General features: G+C 43.9%; 1 protein-coding gene across 2 annotated transcripts in view; it reads right to left on the reverse strand.

Moving 5' to 3' along the window:
• The window catches only part of kirrel3a (kirre like nephrin family adhesion molecule 3a), a 991,443-nt gene that overhangs the window by 93,663 nt on the left and 880,664 nt on the right, over positions 1-17,116 (reverse strand). The gene's annotated exons all lie outside the window — the stretch shown is intronic.

Here is a 17,116-nt window from a genome sequence, read left to right on the forward strand (position 1 = left end):
ACCATGATACAGGTGTTTTATAGACACAAGTTGTTTGGAGAGGAGGTAAGGGATGGTGAAGTGAAGACTCTCTCCCGATGTCTCCAGGTCTGACCATGAGGCCAGTTGAGCGGTCAGCAAAGTGTCCAACGCCTGATGGAGGTTCACGCTGCTCCAGTGGAGAGGACTGGAACCTGGATGGAGATGGGGGAAATACTAAGTCCAGGGGGCCAGAATTCTCTGGCCATTCTCAGGCAGCAGGATTCCAATATGCCCCCCGCCCGCGGGTTTCCCAGCGGCTTTAATTGGAATCCTGCCACCAGCGAATGGCGCGCTGCTTCCTGTTGCCGAGAAACACTCAAGATTTCATGTTGGCTACTTATGACTTACTGGCTGATCAAATCTCAGTGTAGGTGGTGAACTCTAACAGGAGCACCCCCAGATGATTCACTGATGTTCCTGCTCCAGAGAACATTATCTGGGAATAGGTGCCATTTACCAAACTGTGCAATGACACTTTCACCGTACAACTTGCTGTGAGAGAGGATGTTAATATCAACAACAAAAATAGAAGGAACTGGTCAAAAAGATGAAATATTAAACAATCCTGATGAACAATCTGGGGGTCAAAACTGAAGTGAACTAGCTGTTTTGTTATGCCCTTGACATAGCATAAGCTGCTTCCTTGATGTGCACTCTGACAAAGGAAGGTTCATACTTGGAGATAGCTTTAACACATTTATTAAACTGTTAACAATTCTCCTACTTAGATTTGACTCTCCTGTTAATCCTACTATAGCTACTCAGACTGACGAACCAGTCTGCTACAATCCACGTGGTGGGTGTGATGTGTTCCAAATCAACCCTGTGTACTCACAAAGTGTCTCCACTGGAAGGAGGAAGATCATGTGTGCTGTGTCCTTTTATATGGGTTGGTGTATAGCCCTCCTATGGTAGTGTCACCTCTGTGTGCATTGTAAATGCCCATTGGTCATGTCCTATCTGACTGACCTATTGGTTGAATGTCTATGTGTCATGTCTCCGGTGCTCCCTCTAGTGTCTATCTAGTCTACGTGTATTTACATTAACCCCTTGTGTATTTACAGTGATGCATATCACCACACTAGCCAGAGGAATTACTGCGACTCAAGAGCAGGTCATGAGCTGGGAATCCTGCTGCAAGTACCTCACCTCCTGACTCCCCAAAGCCTGCCCACAGGTCAGGAATGTGATGTAATACTCTCCACTTGCCTGGATGAGCGCAGCTCCAACAACACTCAAGAAACTTGACACCATCCAGGACAAAGCAACCCGCTTGATTGTCATCCCTTCCACAAACATTCAATCCCTCCATCACTGACGCACAGTAGCAGCCGTGTGTACCATCTACAAGATACCCTGCAGGGACTCACCAAGGCTCCTGAGGCAGCACCTTCCAAATGCACAACCTGTACCACCTAGAAGGACAACGGCAACAGATGCCCGGGAACAATACCAGCTGCAAGTTCCCTTCCAAGTCACTCACATCCTGACTTGGAAATATATCACCGTTCCTTCACTATCGCTGGGTCAAAAATCCTGGAACTCTCTCCCTAACAGCACCGTGGGTGTACCTACACCTTAGGACTGCTGCAGGTCAAGAAGTCAGCTCACCACCACCTTCTCAAAGGCAATTAGAGATGGGCAATAAAAGCTGGCCTCGCGAGCGATGCCCACACCCAGTAAATATGAATTAAACAAAAAAACATTGAGGCCATTTGTAGAGCACACAGCCCATTGAATGCAACGTAAACCTAGACCATTGAGTCCAGAGTAAGCACAGGGCCCAGTGTGAGACAGTGAATCACAAGGGGAGCCTCATGCCCTTATTCTGGAAAATCTCTCACAGGTCTCGCATGTGCTGAACAAACCAAGGGACTGATAACTGCAGCTATTAAACCTTCCCAATGCACAGTCCATCATCATTACAGACGATCCTCCAGTAATCATTACTTGAAGGCATTAGTGGAAACCTCCTCATTTGGACTCTCCACAGTGCTTCCCTCTGTTTGCATTATTTTCCTGAGCTGATTCAATTAGAGTGACAACTCAACATGTCACCAGTAACTATGCACAGCAGTGGCATTGTGTACAGTCTGAGAGCAGGAATCCCCCCCCCCCTCATTTGCTCGCCCTTCGAACTAATCACCACAAATTTGAAATCAGTGCACTGAATGTGGATCCTGCAGCTGACATTAGAGAGACTGTGCACCATCCAATCCTATTTCTGAAATGATTCATTTTTATTTCTGCTGATCCATAAAGACTTCTCACTGCAATAAAAAAGCCATTAGCCGGCGAACTAATTAGAAACCGAGCATCTGTACCGCTGTCACATGTTCTACACGTCTAATCTCGCACTGTACAGCTGCACCAGATGTTTCTCACTGATAGTGCCGCATTGGGCTGTGCATCCAAAAATTATATCTGCTTTCATTTCCTCGGCTTTTCTTCCTTGCAACCGTTATCTAATTTTCCCTGTATGTTGCATTGCTGGTGGTGGATTGTGTTGTCAGGAGATGAGGAATCACAGGCTGATAGGCTTCAGGAAGAAGTGCAGAAAGAGATGGCCAATACCTTTTGTATCAATGTAGTAAAATGTCACAGGAACATTCATGAAGGCTGCATAAGAAGATGGAGTGACCAAAAGCTTGACAGGGAGGAAGGTTTCAAGGAGAATCTTAAAAGGAGGAAAGGGAGACAAAAGAGGCGGAGGAGCTTGGCGGAGGCAATTTCAGAGTTTAGGGTTCAAGCGGTGGTGGGACAAAAATTAGGGGTCCAGAAGAGGTTTGAATTGGAGTAGCGCAGAGATCCCGAAAGGTGCAGGAGTTGAGGAGGCTGCCCACCCACTTCCTAGAAATACCCAACACTTTCTGCTGACTGACGCACTAATTATGTGCTGGGACCGGGGAATCGAGTTGCTGTGACCCAGAATGGGGTTCCTGAAAAGGTGCTGCACACGGGGTCAACAATAACTTTCAGAAGGATTGGCGGATGAAGGCGAGAAATTTGCAGGGCCATTGGGAAAATAAAGGGTGTAGGATTAATTGGGAAGATCTATGAAAGAACCATCAGAGACACGATGGGCTGAACGATCTCTTTCAGTGCTCCATGAATCTGTGATAGTGAGTGGCAACCTAGGCTAGTGAGCGGGCCACGCTGAAATCAGGTTTGTTCTCTCACCAGGACTCAATGAATCAGATTAAATACATTTAATGCACACTGAATATTTCATAACAAGTTATGGAAAATGGTCAATCATTTATATATTAATAGGACTGTCATGAGCTTCAAATGGTAGAAACAAAATGAATATTTACACTTTTGACACAGAGTGTCTCACAGTCCATGTTGTGAGCGATCAGCGTGCACCTCAGTTCATGAGTCCTCGCTTTACATGCAAATCACTTCAGTCAGACTAGGAGGAAATAAATCTACAAGGACGGTAATCAGTGGAATGTGGCAACACTGCGCATTGTCAACGGTCAACAAAATGTCCCATGTGCTGCACTCAGAACCCAGATGGGCCGCAGGTTCCACCGACTCTGCTCGAGTGTAGCCTTCAGCCTGATGACTACATGACTCGTGAAAGCTTCCTCAAACTTTCCACTGATTAGCTTCAATAATTATAGTCCCCATAGACCCATTGTTATAATGGCTGCCCTCCTGTAATAGGAAGCTGAACTTTGTCCTCCAGACCAGCTGTGAGTGAACGGGCAGAGGCATAACCTGACAGGAGTTTGTGCCCCAATAACCTCCTCAGGGGATTCTGTTGCCGCCTGAATATCACTGCTTTAAAGCTGGTGCCCTCCATTTTCTTTTCAAATAAATTCGGAGAAACTATTTCCCCTGATGGGGAAATCCAGGCTGGAGGACAGGGCAGATTTTCAGATCGCTGTTGGAAGTCTTGAAACTCACTCTTCACAAAAGTGAAATTCTCAACATTAAAATTATTGGAGAATGGGATTGGGAGATGGGAATCAATGGCAAAAGGAGCTAAATACAGATCAGTCATCATCTGACTGAATACCTGAGCTTGAATGGCCTCCTTCTGTTCCTACCTCTTTCCTATTTAATCATCAATAACCTTGCTTGTTTGCGGAGTTCAACTTACACATGATTAGGGTTGCCAACTGTGACTAAATGTATTCCTGGAGGTTACATCACATGACCTGCCCCCGACACCCCAGCCATTAGTCGGCCAACACATCCATCCTTGTGACATGCTGCTGTCCAATATCTATTGGAAAGCTCGAAGACTCATTATTCAATTAGATGAGGCTTGACTGCTGATCTCAACAGCATCTTCCCTCCCGTTTTCAATATTTTTATATCTGGCAAAGAGAAATGTTCAAAGAAAATGACAATGCACAGCAGGCAGTAGAGAAGGCAAATGGTATTTTGGCTTTCATAGTGAGAGGATTTGAGTATAGGAAGAGGAATGTTTTACTGCAATTGTACAGGGCATTGTTGAGACCACGTCTGGAATATTGTGCGCAGTTCTGGTGTCCTTATCTGAGGAAGGATATTTTTGCTATGGAGCGAGTGCAGGCTGATCCCTGGAATGGTGAGACTGTCATATGAACAGACACTCAGTCAGTTAGGATTATATTCATTGGAGTTAGAACATAGAACATAGAACATTACAGCGCAGTACGGGCCCTTCGGCCCTCGATGTTGCGCCGACCTGTGAAACCATCTGAAGCCTATCTGACCTACACTATTCCATTTTCATCCATATGTCTATCCAGTGACCACTTAAATGCCCTTAAAGTTGGCGAGTCTACTACTGTTGCAGGCAGGGCGTTCCACACCCCTACTACTCTCTGAGTAAAGAAACTGCCTCTGACATCTGTCCTATATCTACCACCCCTCAATTTAAAGCTATGTCCCCTCGTGTTGGTCATCACCATCCGAGGAAAGTGACTCTCACTGTCCACCCTATCTAACCCTCTGACTATCTTATATGTCTCTATTAAGTCACCTCTCAGCCTTCTCCTCTCTAACCAAAACAACCTCAAGTCCCTGAGCCTTTTCTCGTAAGACCTTCCCTCCATACCAGGCAACATCCTAGTAAATCTCCTCTGAAATCTTTCCAAAACTTCCACATCCTTCCTATAATGTGGTAACCAGAACTGCATGCAGTACTACAGGAGCGGCTGCACCAGAGTTATGTACAGCTGCAGCATGACCTTGTGGCTCCGAAACTCAATCCCCCTACTGATAAAGGCTAGCACACCATATGCCTTCTTAACAGCCCTATTAACCTGGGTGGCAACTTTCAGGGATTTATGTACCTGGATGCCGAGATCTCTCTGTTCATCTACACTACCAAGAATCTTGCCATTAGCCCAGTACTCTGCATTCCTGTTACTCCTTCCAAAGTGAACCACCTCACACTTTTCTGCATTAAACTCCATCTGCCACCTCTCAGCCCAGCTCTGCAGCTTATCTATGTCCCTCTGTATCCTATAATATCCTTCAGCACTATCCACAACTCCACCGACCTTCGTGTCATCTGCAAATTTACTAACCCATCCTTCTACACCCTCTTCCAGGTCATTTATAAAAATGACAAACAGCAGTGGCCCCAAAACAGATCCTTGCGGTACACCACTAGTAACTGAACTCCAGGATGAACATTTGCCATCAACCACCACCCTCTGTCTTCTTTCAGCTAGCCAATTACTGATCCAAACCGCTAAATCACCTTCAATCCCATACTTCCTTATTTTCTGCAATAGCCTACCGTGGGGAACCTTATCAAACGCCTTACTGAAATCCATATACACCACATCAACCGCTTTACCCTCATCCACCTGTTTGGTCACCTTCTCAAAAAACTCAATAAGGTTTGTGAGGCATGACCTACCCTTCACAAAACCGTGTTGACTATCGCTAATCAACTTGTTCTTTTCAAGATGATTATAAACCCTGACTCTTATAACCTTTTCCAACATTTTACCCACAACCGAAGTAATGCTCACAGGTCTATAATTACCAGGGTTGTCTCTACTCCCCTTCTTGAACAAAGCGACAACATTTGCTATCCTCCAGTCTTCCGGCACTATTCCTGTCGACAAAGACGACATAAAGATCAAGGACAAAGGCTCTGCAATCTCCTCCCTGGCTTCCCAGAGAATCCTAGGATAAATCCCATCTGGCCCAAGGGACTTATCTATTTTGACATTTTCCAAAATTGCTAACACCTCCTCTTTGTGAACCTCAATTCCATCTAGCCTGGTCGAGTGAACCTGAGTATTCTCCTTGACAACATTGTCTTTCTCCAGTGTAAACACTGACGAAAAATATCCATTTAACGCTTCCCCTATCTCCTCTGATTCCACACACAACTTTCCACTACTACCCTTGATTGGCCCTAATCTTACTCTCGTCATTCTTTTGTTCCTGATATACCTATAGAAAGCCTTAGGGTTTTCCTTGATCCTATCCGCCAATGACTTTTCGTGTCCTCTCCTCGCTCTTCTTAACTCTCCCTTTAGGTCCTTCCTGGCTAACTTGTACCTCTCAAGTGCCCTAACTGGGCCTTCATGTCTCATCCTAACATAAGCCTTCTTCTTCCTCTTGACAAGTGCTTCAACTTCCTTAGTAAACCACGATTCCCTTGCTCGACAACTTCCTCCCTGCCTGACAGGTACATACTTATCAAGGACACGCAGTAGCTGTTCCTTGAAAAAGCTCCACATTTCAATTGTACCCATCCCCTGCAGTTTCCTTCCCCATCCTATACATCCTAAATCTTGCCGAATAGCATCATAATTGCCTTTCCCCCAGCTATAATTCTTGCCTTGTGGTATATACCTATCGCTGCCCATTGCTAAAGTAAACATAACCGAATTGTGATCACTATCACCAAAGTGCTCACCTACATCTAAATCTAACACCTGGCCGGGTTCATTACCCAGTACCAAATCCAATGTGGCCTCGCCCCTTGTTGGCCTGTCTACATACTGTGTCAGAAAACCCTCCTGCACACACTGCACAAAAACTGACCCATCTATAGTACTCGAACTATAGTATTTCCAGTCAATATTTGGAAAGTTAAAGTCCCCCATAACAACTACCCTGTTACTCTCGCTCCTGTCGAGAATCCTTTCCTCTACATATCTGGAACTATTTGGAGGTCTATAGACAACTCCCAACAGGGTGACCTCTCCTCTCCTGTTCCTAACCTCGGCCCATACTACCTCAGTAGACGAGTCCTCAAACGTCCTTTCTACCGCCGTAATACTTTCCTTGATTAACAATGCCACACACCCCCCTCTTTTACCATCTTCTCTGTTCTTACAGAAACATCTAAATCTAAATCCTGGAACCTGCAACAGCCATTCCTGTCCCTGCTCTACCCATGTCTCCGAAATCGCCACAACATCGAGATTCCAGGTACCAACCCATGCTGCAAGCTCACCCACCTTATTCCGGATGCTCCTGGCGTTGAAGTAGACACACTTCAAACCAGCATCTTGCTTGCCGGTGCCCTCTTTCGAACTTTTAACCCTATACCTGACCTCACTACTCTCAACATCCTGTACACTGGGACTACAATTTAGGTTCCCATCCCCCTGCTGAATTAGTTTAAACCCCCCCGAAGAGCAAATCTCCCCCCCAGGACATTGGTACCCCTCTGGTTCAGGTGAAGACCATCCTGTTTGTAGAGGTCCCACCTACCCCAGAATGAGCCCCAATTATCCAGGAAACCAAAATCCTCCCTCATGCACCATCCCTGTTTGGAAGATTGAGAGGGGATCTTTTAAAATTCATTTACAGGATGTGGGCATCGCTGCCTGCCCAGCAAGTTGCCCTTCAGAAGGTTGTGGTGATTTTCCTTCTGGAACCGCTGCAGCCGTTGAGGTGCAGGTACATCCACTATGCACTTAGGGAGGGAGTTCCAGGATTTTGCCACAGCGACAGTGAAGGAATGGTGATATATTTCCAAGTCAGGGTGGTGAGTGTTATGGACCAGCGTTCAGAGAACCCCAAAGAGTATCATAGAGTTCACCTGACCCACAACGTTTACTAGATTGTGGTATGGGGAGCACACGGCCCACTCTACAGGTGTGGTACAGCAAAAATGGAAAAATATTTTTTAAAGCAAAACAATGTTTATTCTATAAACTCAAGTTAACCTTTTTAAAACATACAGTGAACATCTGAACAACCCCCAAAGAGTACAGCACTAAGTAATCCTTTAAGCTTTCCTTTTAACATCCATAAGACTTAAAACACCTTTTACCAGAAGCACATCAGGTTAAAGTCACTACTGAAAACATTTAGAATTCTGAATTCACCAAATGATCAAGATATAGTCTTTTGATGTCAGAGAGATCAACAGTACACCTGCTTGGTCTGGCTTCAGCTCCAACACTGAAAACAAAACTAAAACACATCCTGCAGCCTACTCAAAAACATAAGTAAAAAGCTGACAGACAGCCCAGCTCCACCCAATTTCTGATACCACTGTAGTAATAAACAACCATTTCTTAAACCTACTGTCACTACACATATTTATGTACACACCCATTTATAAACACCCATTGTCCAAAGTACTTTCACATGACACCTCCCCCCAAGAAAAAAACCCCATCGACTTCAAGATGGTTTCATTTTTCACCTTTTCACTATCCTTTAAGAACTGCGCACAGTAAATATACTTTTTAATTTCAAAAAATAGCACACACAAATAGATATAGTAATATAGTCCATTTTTGATTTGTTTTTCTTCCTCCAACTGAAATTGCTTCCATTCATCACATTCATGACAAAGCATCGGCTATCATGTTTTCTCGTCCTGCCACATGTACTATTTTTAAATGAAATGGGTGTAACAATAAACTCCAGTGAAACAGCCCTGCATTGTTATTCCGGAATCACTTCAAAAACATTAACAGATTATGATCAGTATTTATAACGGTGTCAGACAGATTGCTGGTCACATAATTGTGAAAATGTTGCAAAGCCAGCACCAAACTCAAAATCTCCTTCTCAATCGTGGAATACTTTTTCTGGTGAGAATTCAATTTCTTTGAAAAATAACCAAGTGGCCGCTCTAGCCCTTCGTTGTCGTCTTGTGGAAGCACCGCACCTACACCCACATCACTCGCATCAACCGTCACTTTGAATAGTTTCGTATAATTTGGGATGGCGAACACAGGAGCAGTGGTTAACACAGCCTTCAGGCCATCAAATGTTTGTTGACACTCCGCTGTCAACTGGAATTTGTTACGCTTCTTGAGCAAGTCCGTCAGTGGAGCAACCACACTGCTAAAATTGGGTACAAATTTCCGGTAAAATCCACTCATACCAAGAAATCGCATTATTTCCCGTCATGTCGAGGGTATCGGAAACTCCGCAATAACTTTTATTTTCACATCCCGTGGGACCATTTGACCCTCTGCAATTGTGTGGCCAAGGAAAATTACTTTTGGCGAGGTTTATCACCAAACCCGCCTCGTGAAGTCGATCGAATAACTCCATCAGATGTTTCAAATGTTCTGTCCATGTCTGGCTTAAAATTACCTGATTGTCCACGTATACCGCACAATTGGGTAATCCAGAAATGACTTTGTTAGTGAACCGTTGAAATGTGGCTGGGGCGGTTTTCATGCGAAATGGCATAACTTTGAATCGGTGGAGTCAAAAAAGCTGAAATCTCCTTTGCCCTTTCGGATAAAGGTACCTTGAAGTAAATCTAGTTTAGAAATAAAAGCTGATTGTCCCACTTTCGAAATGCAATCCTCCAAACGTGGGATAGGATCAGAGTCCGTTCTTGTAACTGCAATAACCTTTCAATTGTCCACACACAACCGTTGGGTACCATCTGGTTTTGGTACCATCAGTATTGGTGAGCTCTATTGGCTGCAACCCACTTTAAATTATGCCATTTTTAAGCATACTCTCAATCTCTTTGTTAACCTGTGTCAATTTTAAAGGGTTAAGTCTGTATGGATGTTGTTTGATTGGAACAGCATTTCCCACATCTACATCATGTATACCCATTTTAGTACTTCCCAATTTATTTCTACAAACTTGCCCACGTGATATCAGTAACTGTTTCAGGTCAGTCCGTTTTTCCTCTGGAAGGTTACTCAACAATTTATCCCAATATTTAAGAACACCCTTGTTTTCTAATTTAATTTGAGGTATGCCAAATTCACAGTCATCTGGATTTGGTTCATCACTTTGAGTTAGAATCATTAAAACCTCCTTTTTATCTCTTTCCCTTTCAAAGTACCTTTAAGCATATTCACATGACACACACGGTGAGTTTTCCTTCTATCTGGCGCTCTTAAGGTAGCACGGTAGCATTGTGGATAGCACAATCACTTAACAGCTCCAGGGTCCCAGGTTCGATTCCGGCTTGGGTCACTGTCTGTGCGGAGTCTGCACGTCCTCCCCGTGTGTGTGTGGGTTTCCTCTGGGTGCTCCAGTTTCCTCCCACAGTCCAAAGATGTGCAGGTTAGGTGGATTGGCCATGATAAATTGCCCTTATTGTCCAAAATTGCTCTTAGTGTTGGGTAGGGTTACTGGGTTATGGGGATAGGGTGGAGGTGTTAACCTTGGGTAGGGTGCTCTTTCCAGGAGCCGGTGCAGACTTGATGGGCCGAATGGCCTCCTTCTGCACTGTAAATTCTATGAATTCACCTCACTTAATTTCCTTTCAATCTGATAAGGTCCACAAAACCTTGTTTTTAAAGGCTCACCTACCACTGGTAACAACACTAAAACTTTATCCCCAATGGCAAAACTACGAACTCTGGATTTCTGATCCGCTACCCATTTCATCACAGTTTGTGCAACTTTTAAATGTTGTCTCGCCAATTCACTTGCTCTATTTAATCATTCCCTAAAATTTGACACATAATCCAATAATGTAATTTCTGATTTCTCACTCACCAATTTTTCCTTAATCAATTTAAGTGGTCCTCGTACCTCATGACCAAATATTAGTTCAAAAGGACTGAATTTGGTTGACTCATTAGTTGCATCCCTAATTGCAAACAGTACGAATCGAATTCCTTTAACCCAATCCTCTGGATAATCATGAAAATAAACCCTCAGCATTTGCTTTAATGACGGATGCCACCTTTCTAACGCTCCCTGCGATTCTGGATGGTACGCAATTGATTTAAATTGTTTTATTCCTCAGCTATCCATAACTTCTTTGAATAACCTTGGGGTACAATTTGATCTTTGATCCGATTGTATTTCTGTTGGTCGTCCCTATCTAGTAAAGAATTTAAGTAACTCCTCCGCAATCTTTTTAGCTGTAATGTTACATACTGGAATGGCCTCTGGAAACCGAGGAGACACATCCATTATTGTCAAAAGATATTGATTCCCACTTTTTGTTTCAGGAAGCGGTCCTATTAGGACCTTTGATAAAGGTTCCTCAAATGCTGGAATGGAAATTAAGGGTGCTGGTTTTATCACTGCTTGAGGTTTCCCTATCCCTTGACATGTGTGACATGATTGACAAAATTTAACTACATCTTTATGTAGTCCAGGCCAATAAAATGTTTCTGGATTTTAGCTTGAGTTTTCCTTATTCCCAAATGACTTCCCACTGGTACCTCATGTGCAACTCGCAACACCTCCTTTCTATGCCCTACCGGCAATACTACTTGATGAACTTCCGCCCACTTTTCATCCGCCTGCATATGTAAAGGTCTCCATTTTCTCATCAAGACGTTATTTTTACGGTAATAACACTCTGGTATACATTCAGATTCCTCTTACGTGTATGCTTTCTGATACATCCGTTTTAGTTATACATCTTTCTGCTGTAACTTCCCCAATTTTCCTGAACTAAAAATATAGAACATAGAACATAGAACAGTACAGCACAGAACAGGCCCTTCGGCCCTCGATGTTGTGCCGAGCCATGATCACCCTACTCAAACCCACGTATCCACCCTATACCCATAACCCAACAACCCCCTCCCCCTTAACCTTACTTTTATTAGGACACTACGGGCAATTTAGCATGGCCAATCCACCTAACCCGCACATCTTTGGACTGTGGGAGGAAACCGGAGCACCCGGAGGAAACCCACGCACACACAGGGAGGACGTGCAGACTCCACACAGACAGTGACCCAGCTGGGAATCAAACCTGGGACCCTGGAGCTGTGAAGCATTTATGCTAACCACCATGCTACCCTGCTGCCCCTATCTATTCACCTATCCCCCTCATCCTCCACCTGTTCTTGTTCTTTTTCAACCATCTGATCAAAAATTGTTTCTGATAATTGTATTTCAACTTCATTTTCACTCTTTGATTTCTCCTCTTATCTTAACCTGTGACTTTGCGACCTTATTACTACACAATCCTGAAAAATCCCAGGATATTCATCCTTCAACACTTCAGTTGTCAGATTTTCCACTGGCTTATCAACCACAGTAGGCATCACTCCCACCTGCGATCCAGCTGTATCATTGCCTAAGATAAACTGTATTCCTGGACAAGATAGTTTCTCTATTACTCCTACTACCACTTCACTGGACTTTCCAACATTACCTTATACAATGGAACACTACTCCTCTCACCCTGAATTCCACATATTACCACCTTTTCTGGCAATATTCTTCCCAAACTACATAACTCCTCATCTCTTACCATTAAAGATTGACTAGCTCCCATATCTCTTAAAATTGTGACTTCTTTACCTATTCCTCCTGATATACATGAGTAAACTTTACCCACACAAGTAAATTCTTTAAAGAGATCTACACCTTCTTATCAATCACCTCTTGATCAGGCTGTACAATCTTTTGCACCTCCTTCGCTTCACTTGAGCTTTCCTTTACCACTTTAACAAACCCCACTGTCTTATCTTGTTTTACCACATTAGGCTTCCCAGTGCTTTTCTTCAACCACCAACACTGTGACTTTACATGGCCTAGTTTATTACAGTGAAAACATTTGAAACTTTTGATTTCTTTTCCACCTTCCTGGATTTCTTTACCTTTACCACTTGAGTATTTCTCATGTCCCAATTTCTATCCCTCACAGGCTGAAACTGATGTCGGAAACCAAGCTTTGATTTATGAACTAATTCATAATCATCTGCCATTTCTGCTGCTAATCTCGCCGTACTAACCCTCTGCTCTTCCACATGAATTCTCACTACATCAGGAATTGAATTTTAAAATTCCTCCAAAAGTATAATTTCTCTGAGCGCTTCATACGTTTGGTCTATTTTCAAAGCCCTTATCCACCTATCAAAATTACTGTGTTTGATCCTTTCAAACTCCATGTATGTTTGACCAAATTATTTCCTTAAATTTCTGAACATTTGTCTGTAGGCTTCAGGCACTAGTTCATATGCACCTAAGATGGATTTAATTCTCCTCCTCATATGTCTCAGATACCTCCTCCGGTAGTGATGAAAACCCTTCACTAGCCCTACCTACCAGGTTTGTTTGAATCAGTAATACCCACATGTCCTTTGGCCATTTCATTTGTTTAGCCACCTTCTCAAATGAAATGAAAAAGACTTCTACCTCCTTCTCGTCAAACCTTGTCAATGCTTGGACATATTGAAATACATCCCCACCAAGCCTTCTACTATGACGCTCTTTCTCACTATCTTTCTCACTATCCTCATCACTATCCACGAACTGTACATTTCCCTTTACGTCTGCCAATTTTAACTGACTGTCATGTTTCAGAGCCATTTTCTGAAGTTCAAACTCTCTCTCTTTATCTTTTTCCCTGATCTGTAGCTCCCTTTCTCTTTCATTTTGTTCTGCTAGGGCAATTCTTTCTGTTTTTCTTTCTTCACTCTCTTTTCTCTCTCTCTGTATTTCTCTTTCTCTTTCTGTTTCCTCTCTCTCACTTTCGCATTCAAGCTGCTCTAATTCTTTCTCATGTTCCATTTGTTTAATTCGTAACTCAATTTTTGCTATTTCCAAACTGTATCTCAGGCAACTTTAAATGCTTAGCCACCACCATAATTACCTCACCTTCACGCATTTTGTCAGGTAATGTTAACTGCAACGTTTTTGCCAAATCCAACAGTCTGCTTTTAGTCTCTGATCGTGAGGTACTGCGTGTGACCGTCTCCACCCCCAAGAACCTCTGAGCCTCTGAAAGAGCCATTGTCCACACCACACTCCCTACTTAACCTGAAATACCACACCTGAAAAGCACCCACAATATGCTCACCCCTCACTGTCTTTAAGTTCACAAAGCCAATCCAATAGATAGCCTTTTATCCTGGATGAGCCCCGAATTTGTTATGGGCCAAGGTTTAGAGAACCCCAAAGTGTATCATGGAGTTCACCTGACCCTGACAACTTTTACTAGATTGTGGTATGTGGAGCACATGGCCCACTCTACAGGTGTGGTACACCAGAAATGGAAAAGTATTTTTTGAAGCAAAATAATGGTTATTCTATGAACTCTATGAAAAAGTTAACCTTTTTAAAACATACAGTGAACATCTTAGCATTAATTCAAATACAACCCCCCAGAAATACCACACTAAGTAAACCTTTAAGCTTTCCTTTTGACATCCATAAGACTTAAAACACCTTTTACCAGAAGCACATCAGGTTAAAGTCACTACTGCAAGCACTTAGAATTCACCAAATGATCAAGAGATAGTCTTTTGATGGCAGAGAGAACAGCAGTACATCTGCTTGGTCTGGCTTCAGCTCCAACACTGAAAATGAAACTAAAACACACCCTGCAACTTGCTCAAAAACAAAAGTAAAAAACTGACAGACAGCCCAGCTCCACCCAATTTCTGATACCACTGCAGTGGTAACCACCCATTTCTTAAAGGTGACATGAGTGACTTGGAGGGGAACATCCAGGTGGTGCGGTTCCCAGGTAACTGCTGCCCTTTTCCTTTGAGATGGTAGTGGTCATGGGTTTGGAAGTTGCTGTCTAGGGAACCTTGGTGAGTTACTGCAGTGCATCTTGTAAATGGTACACACGATTGGCACTGTTCATCGGTGGTGGAGGGTTTGAATGTTTGTGGAAGGAGAGAAATCAAGTCCTGGATGGTGTTGAGCTTCTTGAGTGTTGTTGGAGCTGCACTCATCCAGGCAAGTGGAGAGTATTTCTTCACACTACTGACTTGTGCCTTGTAGATGGTGGACAGGATTTGGGGGTGTCAGGAAGTGAGTTACTCACTGTTGGATTCCTAGCCTTTGACCTGCCCTGGTAGCCAGAGCATTAATATGGCGAGTCTCATAGAAACTTATAAAATTCTAGCAGGATTGGACAGGGAAGATTCAGAAAGAATGTTCCCGATGGTGGGGGAGTCCAGAGCTAGGGGTCACAGTATGAGGATAAGTGGTAAACCTTTTAGGACTGAGGTGAGGAGAAACTTCTTCACCCAGACAGTGGTGAATCTGTGGAATTCTCTCCCACAGAAATTAGTTGATGCCAAAACATTGTGTAATTTCAAGAAGGAGTTAGATTTGGCTCTTGGGGCTAAAGAGACCAAGGGATTTTTGGAGGAAAGGGGTGATTTGGGTATTGAATTTGATGATAAGCCATGATCATACTGAATGGTGGAGCAGGCTCGAAGGGCTGAATGGCCTCCTCGTGCTTCTATTTTCTATGTATGTTTCTATGTAATGTCCTGTGACCTTTCTCCAGGGTTGCTCACAGCTGTGACCTGGATATTGATCTTCGATTCCTGGAGACTCCAGGCCAATCCTGGAGGGTTGGCAACCCTACACATGAGGCTGTGGCTTAGAGAAAAAAAATAATCTGTCATTTTTATGTCAGAAAATTGTAGGTTCAAGTCCCACTCCAGAGATCTGAGCACAAAATCCAGACACACACTCCAGTGCAGCACTGACGGAGTGCTGTGGTGTCAGAGTTACTGGGTGGGATTCTCCGTTGGTGGGATCCTCTGCTTCGATGGAGCACACTCACACCCAAGGATTTCCCGACGGCATGGGGTGACAACAATGGGAAACCCCATTGGCCAGTTGCCGGGGTAGAGGATCCTGCTGACGGTGGGTACATGCCGCGCCAGAAAACAGGTCTCCCCTCTTTCACTGTAAGGTTAAATTTAGGTCCACTCCTCCTGCTCAGGATCCCTTTGCATCACTTTGAACAGCAACATGAGTTTCCCCTGTTGTCCTGGTGAACCATTGTTTATGCCTCACGCCCGTAAATTGACTTTCAGGTTTCTACAACCTGGTGGGTGTCATAATATATATCCAGGTATATGATGGTGTGCAGACAGGCAGTGATTGACACACAGGATGACCAATGAGCACACAGAGCACAGCAGCCAATCACCAGACAGGACACGACCACTATAAAGCCAGAGGGCACTAGTTTTCCCGCTCTCTTGGGATCCAGCCTCTGAGACAGTCAGAGCTCATGAGCAGCAGCATGAGCACCATGTGGTCGTCAGTTAGTCTGGTCAGGTTAGCCTCAGTTTTCCAGTCAAGTCAGCATAGTGTCAACCCACAGTTAAAGCATGTATTATAGTTAAGTGTTCAATAAAATCGAGTTGCATTTCTTCAAGTGTTGGAAGCCTGTCTCTCTCACTACTGCAGCAAACGCAGTCCTCATAGACCCAGCTTACCTAACACATCAGTGGGGTCTTACAGTCCACTCAGAACATCTGAGGTTGTGAAAGGTGCTAAATAAATGCAAGTCTTTCCTGCCTGTCAAGTTCAACTCCTCGCTTGACAGAATTATTGAGACATGGGAGAGGGTTTCTAACAGGACATTGTAATTGACGTAACCGGGCAACAACGAGAGGCCAGAGGGTGGCATTAATAATAATAACAATGATAATAATAATCTTTATCGGTGTCACAAGTAGGCTTATGTTAACACTGCAAAGAAGTTATTGTGAAAATCCCCTCGTCCCCACACTCCGCCTCCGCTCTGGTACACTCAGGGAGAATTTAGATTGTCCAATTCACCTAACGGGCACGTCTTTCCGAACATGCAGGAGGAATTGGATTGGCTGTAAAGAGAGGATCGGTTTGAGAGAGCTCGCATCTTGGCGCCACCTTGGATTTTCCTGGAAACCGGAGCATCCGGAGGAAACCCATGCAGACACGGGGAGAACATGAAGACTCCACACAGACAGTG

This window comes from Scyliorhinus canicula, chromosome 19 (genome assembly GCF_902713615.1).
Source record: "Scyliorhinus canicula chromosome 19, sScyCan1.1, whole genome shotgun sequence".
Classification (NCBI taxonomy): Eukaryota; Metazoa; Chordata; class Chondrichthyes; order Carcharhiniformes; family Scyliorhinidae; genus Scyliorhinus; species Scyliorhinus canicula.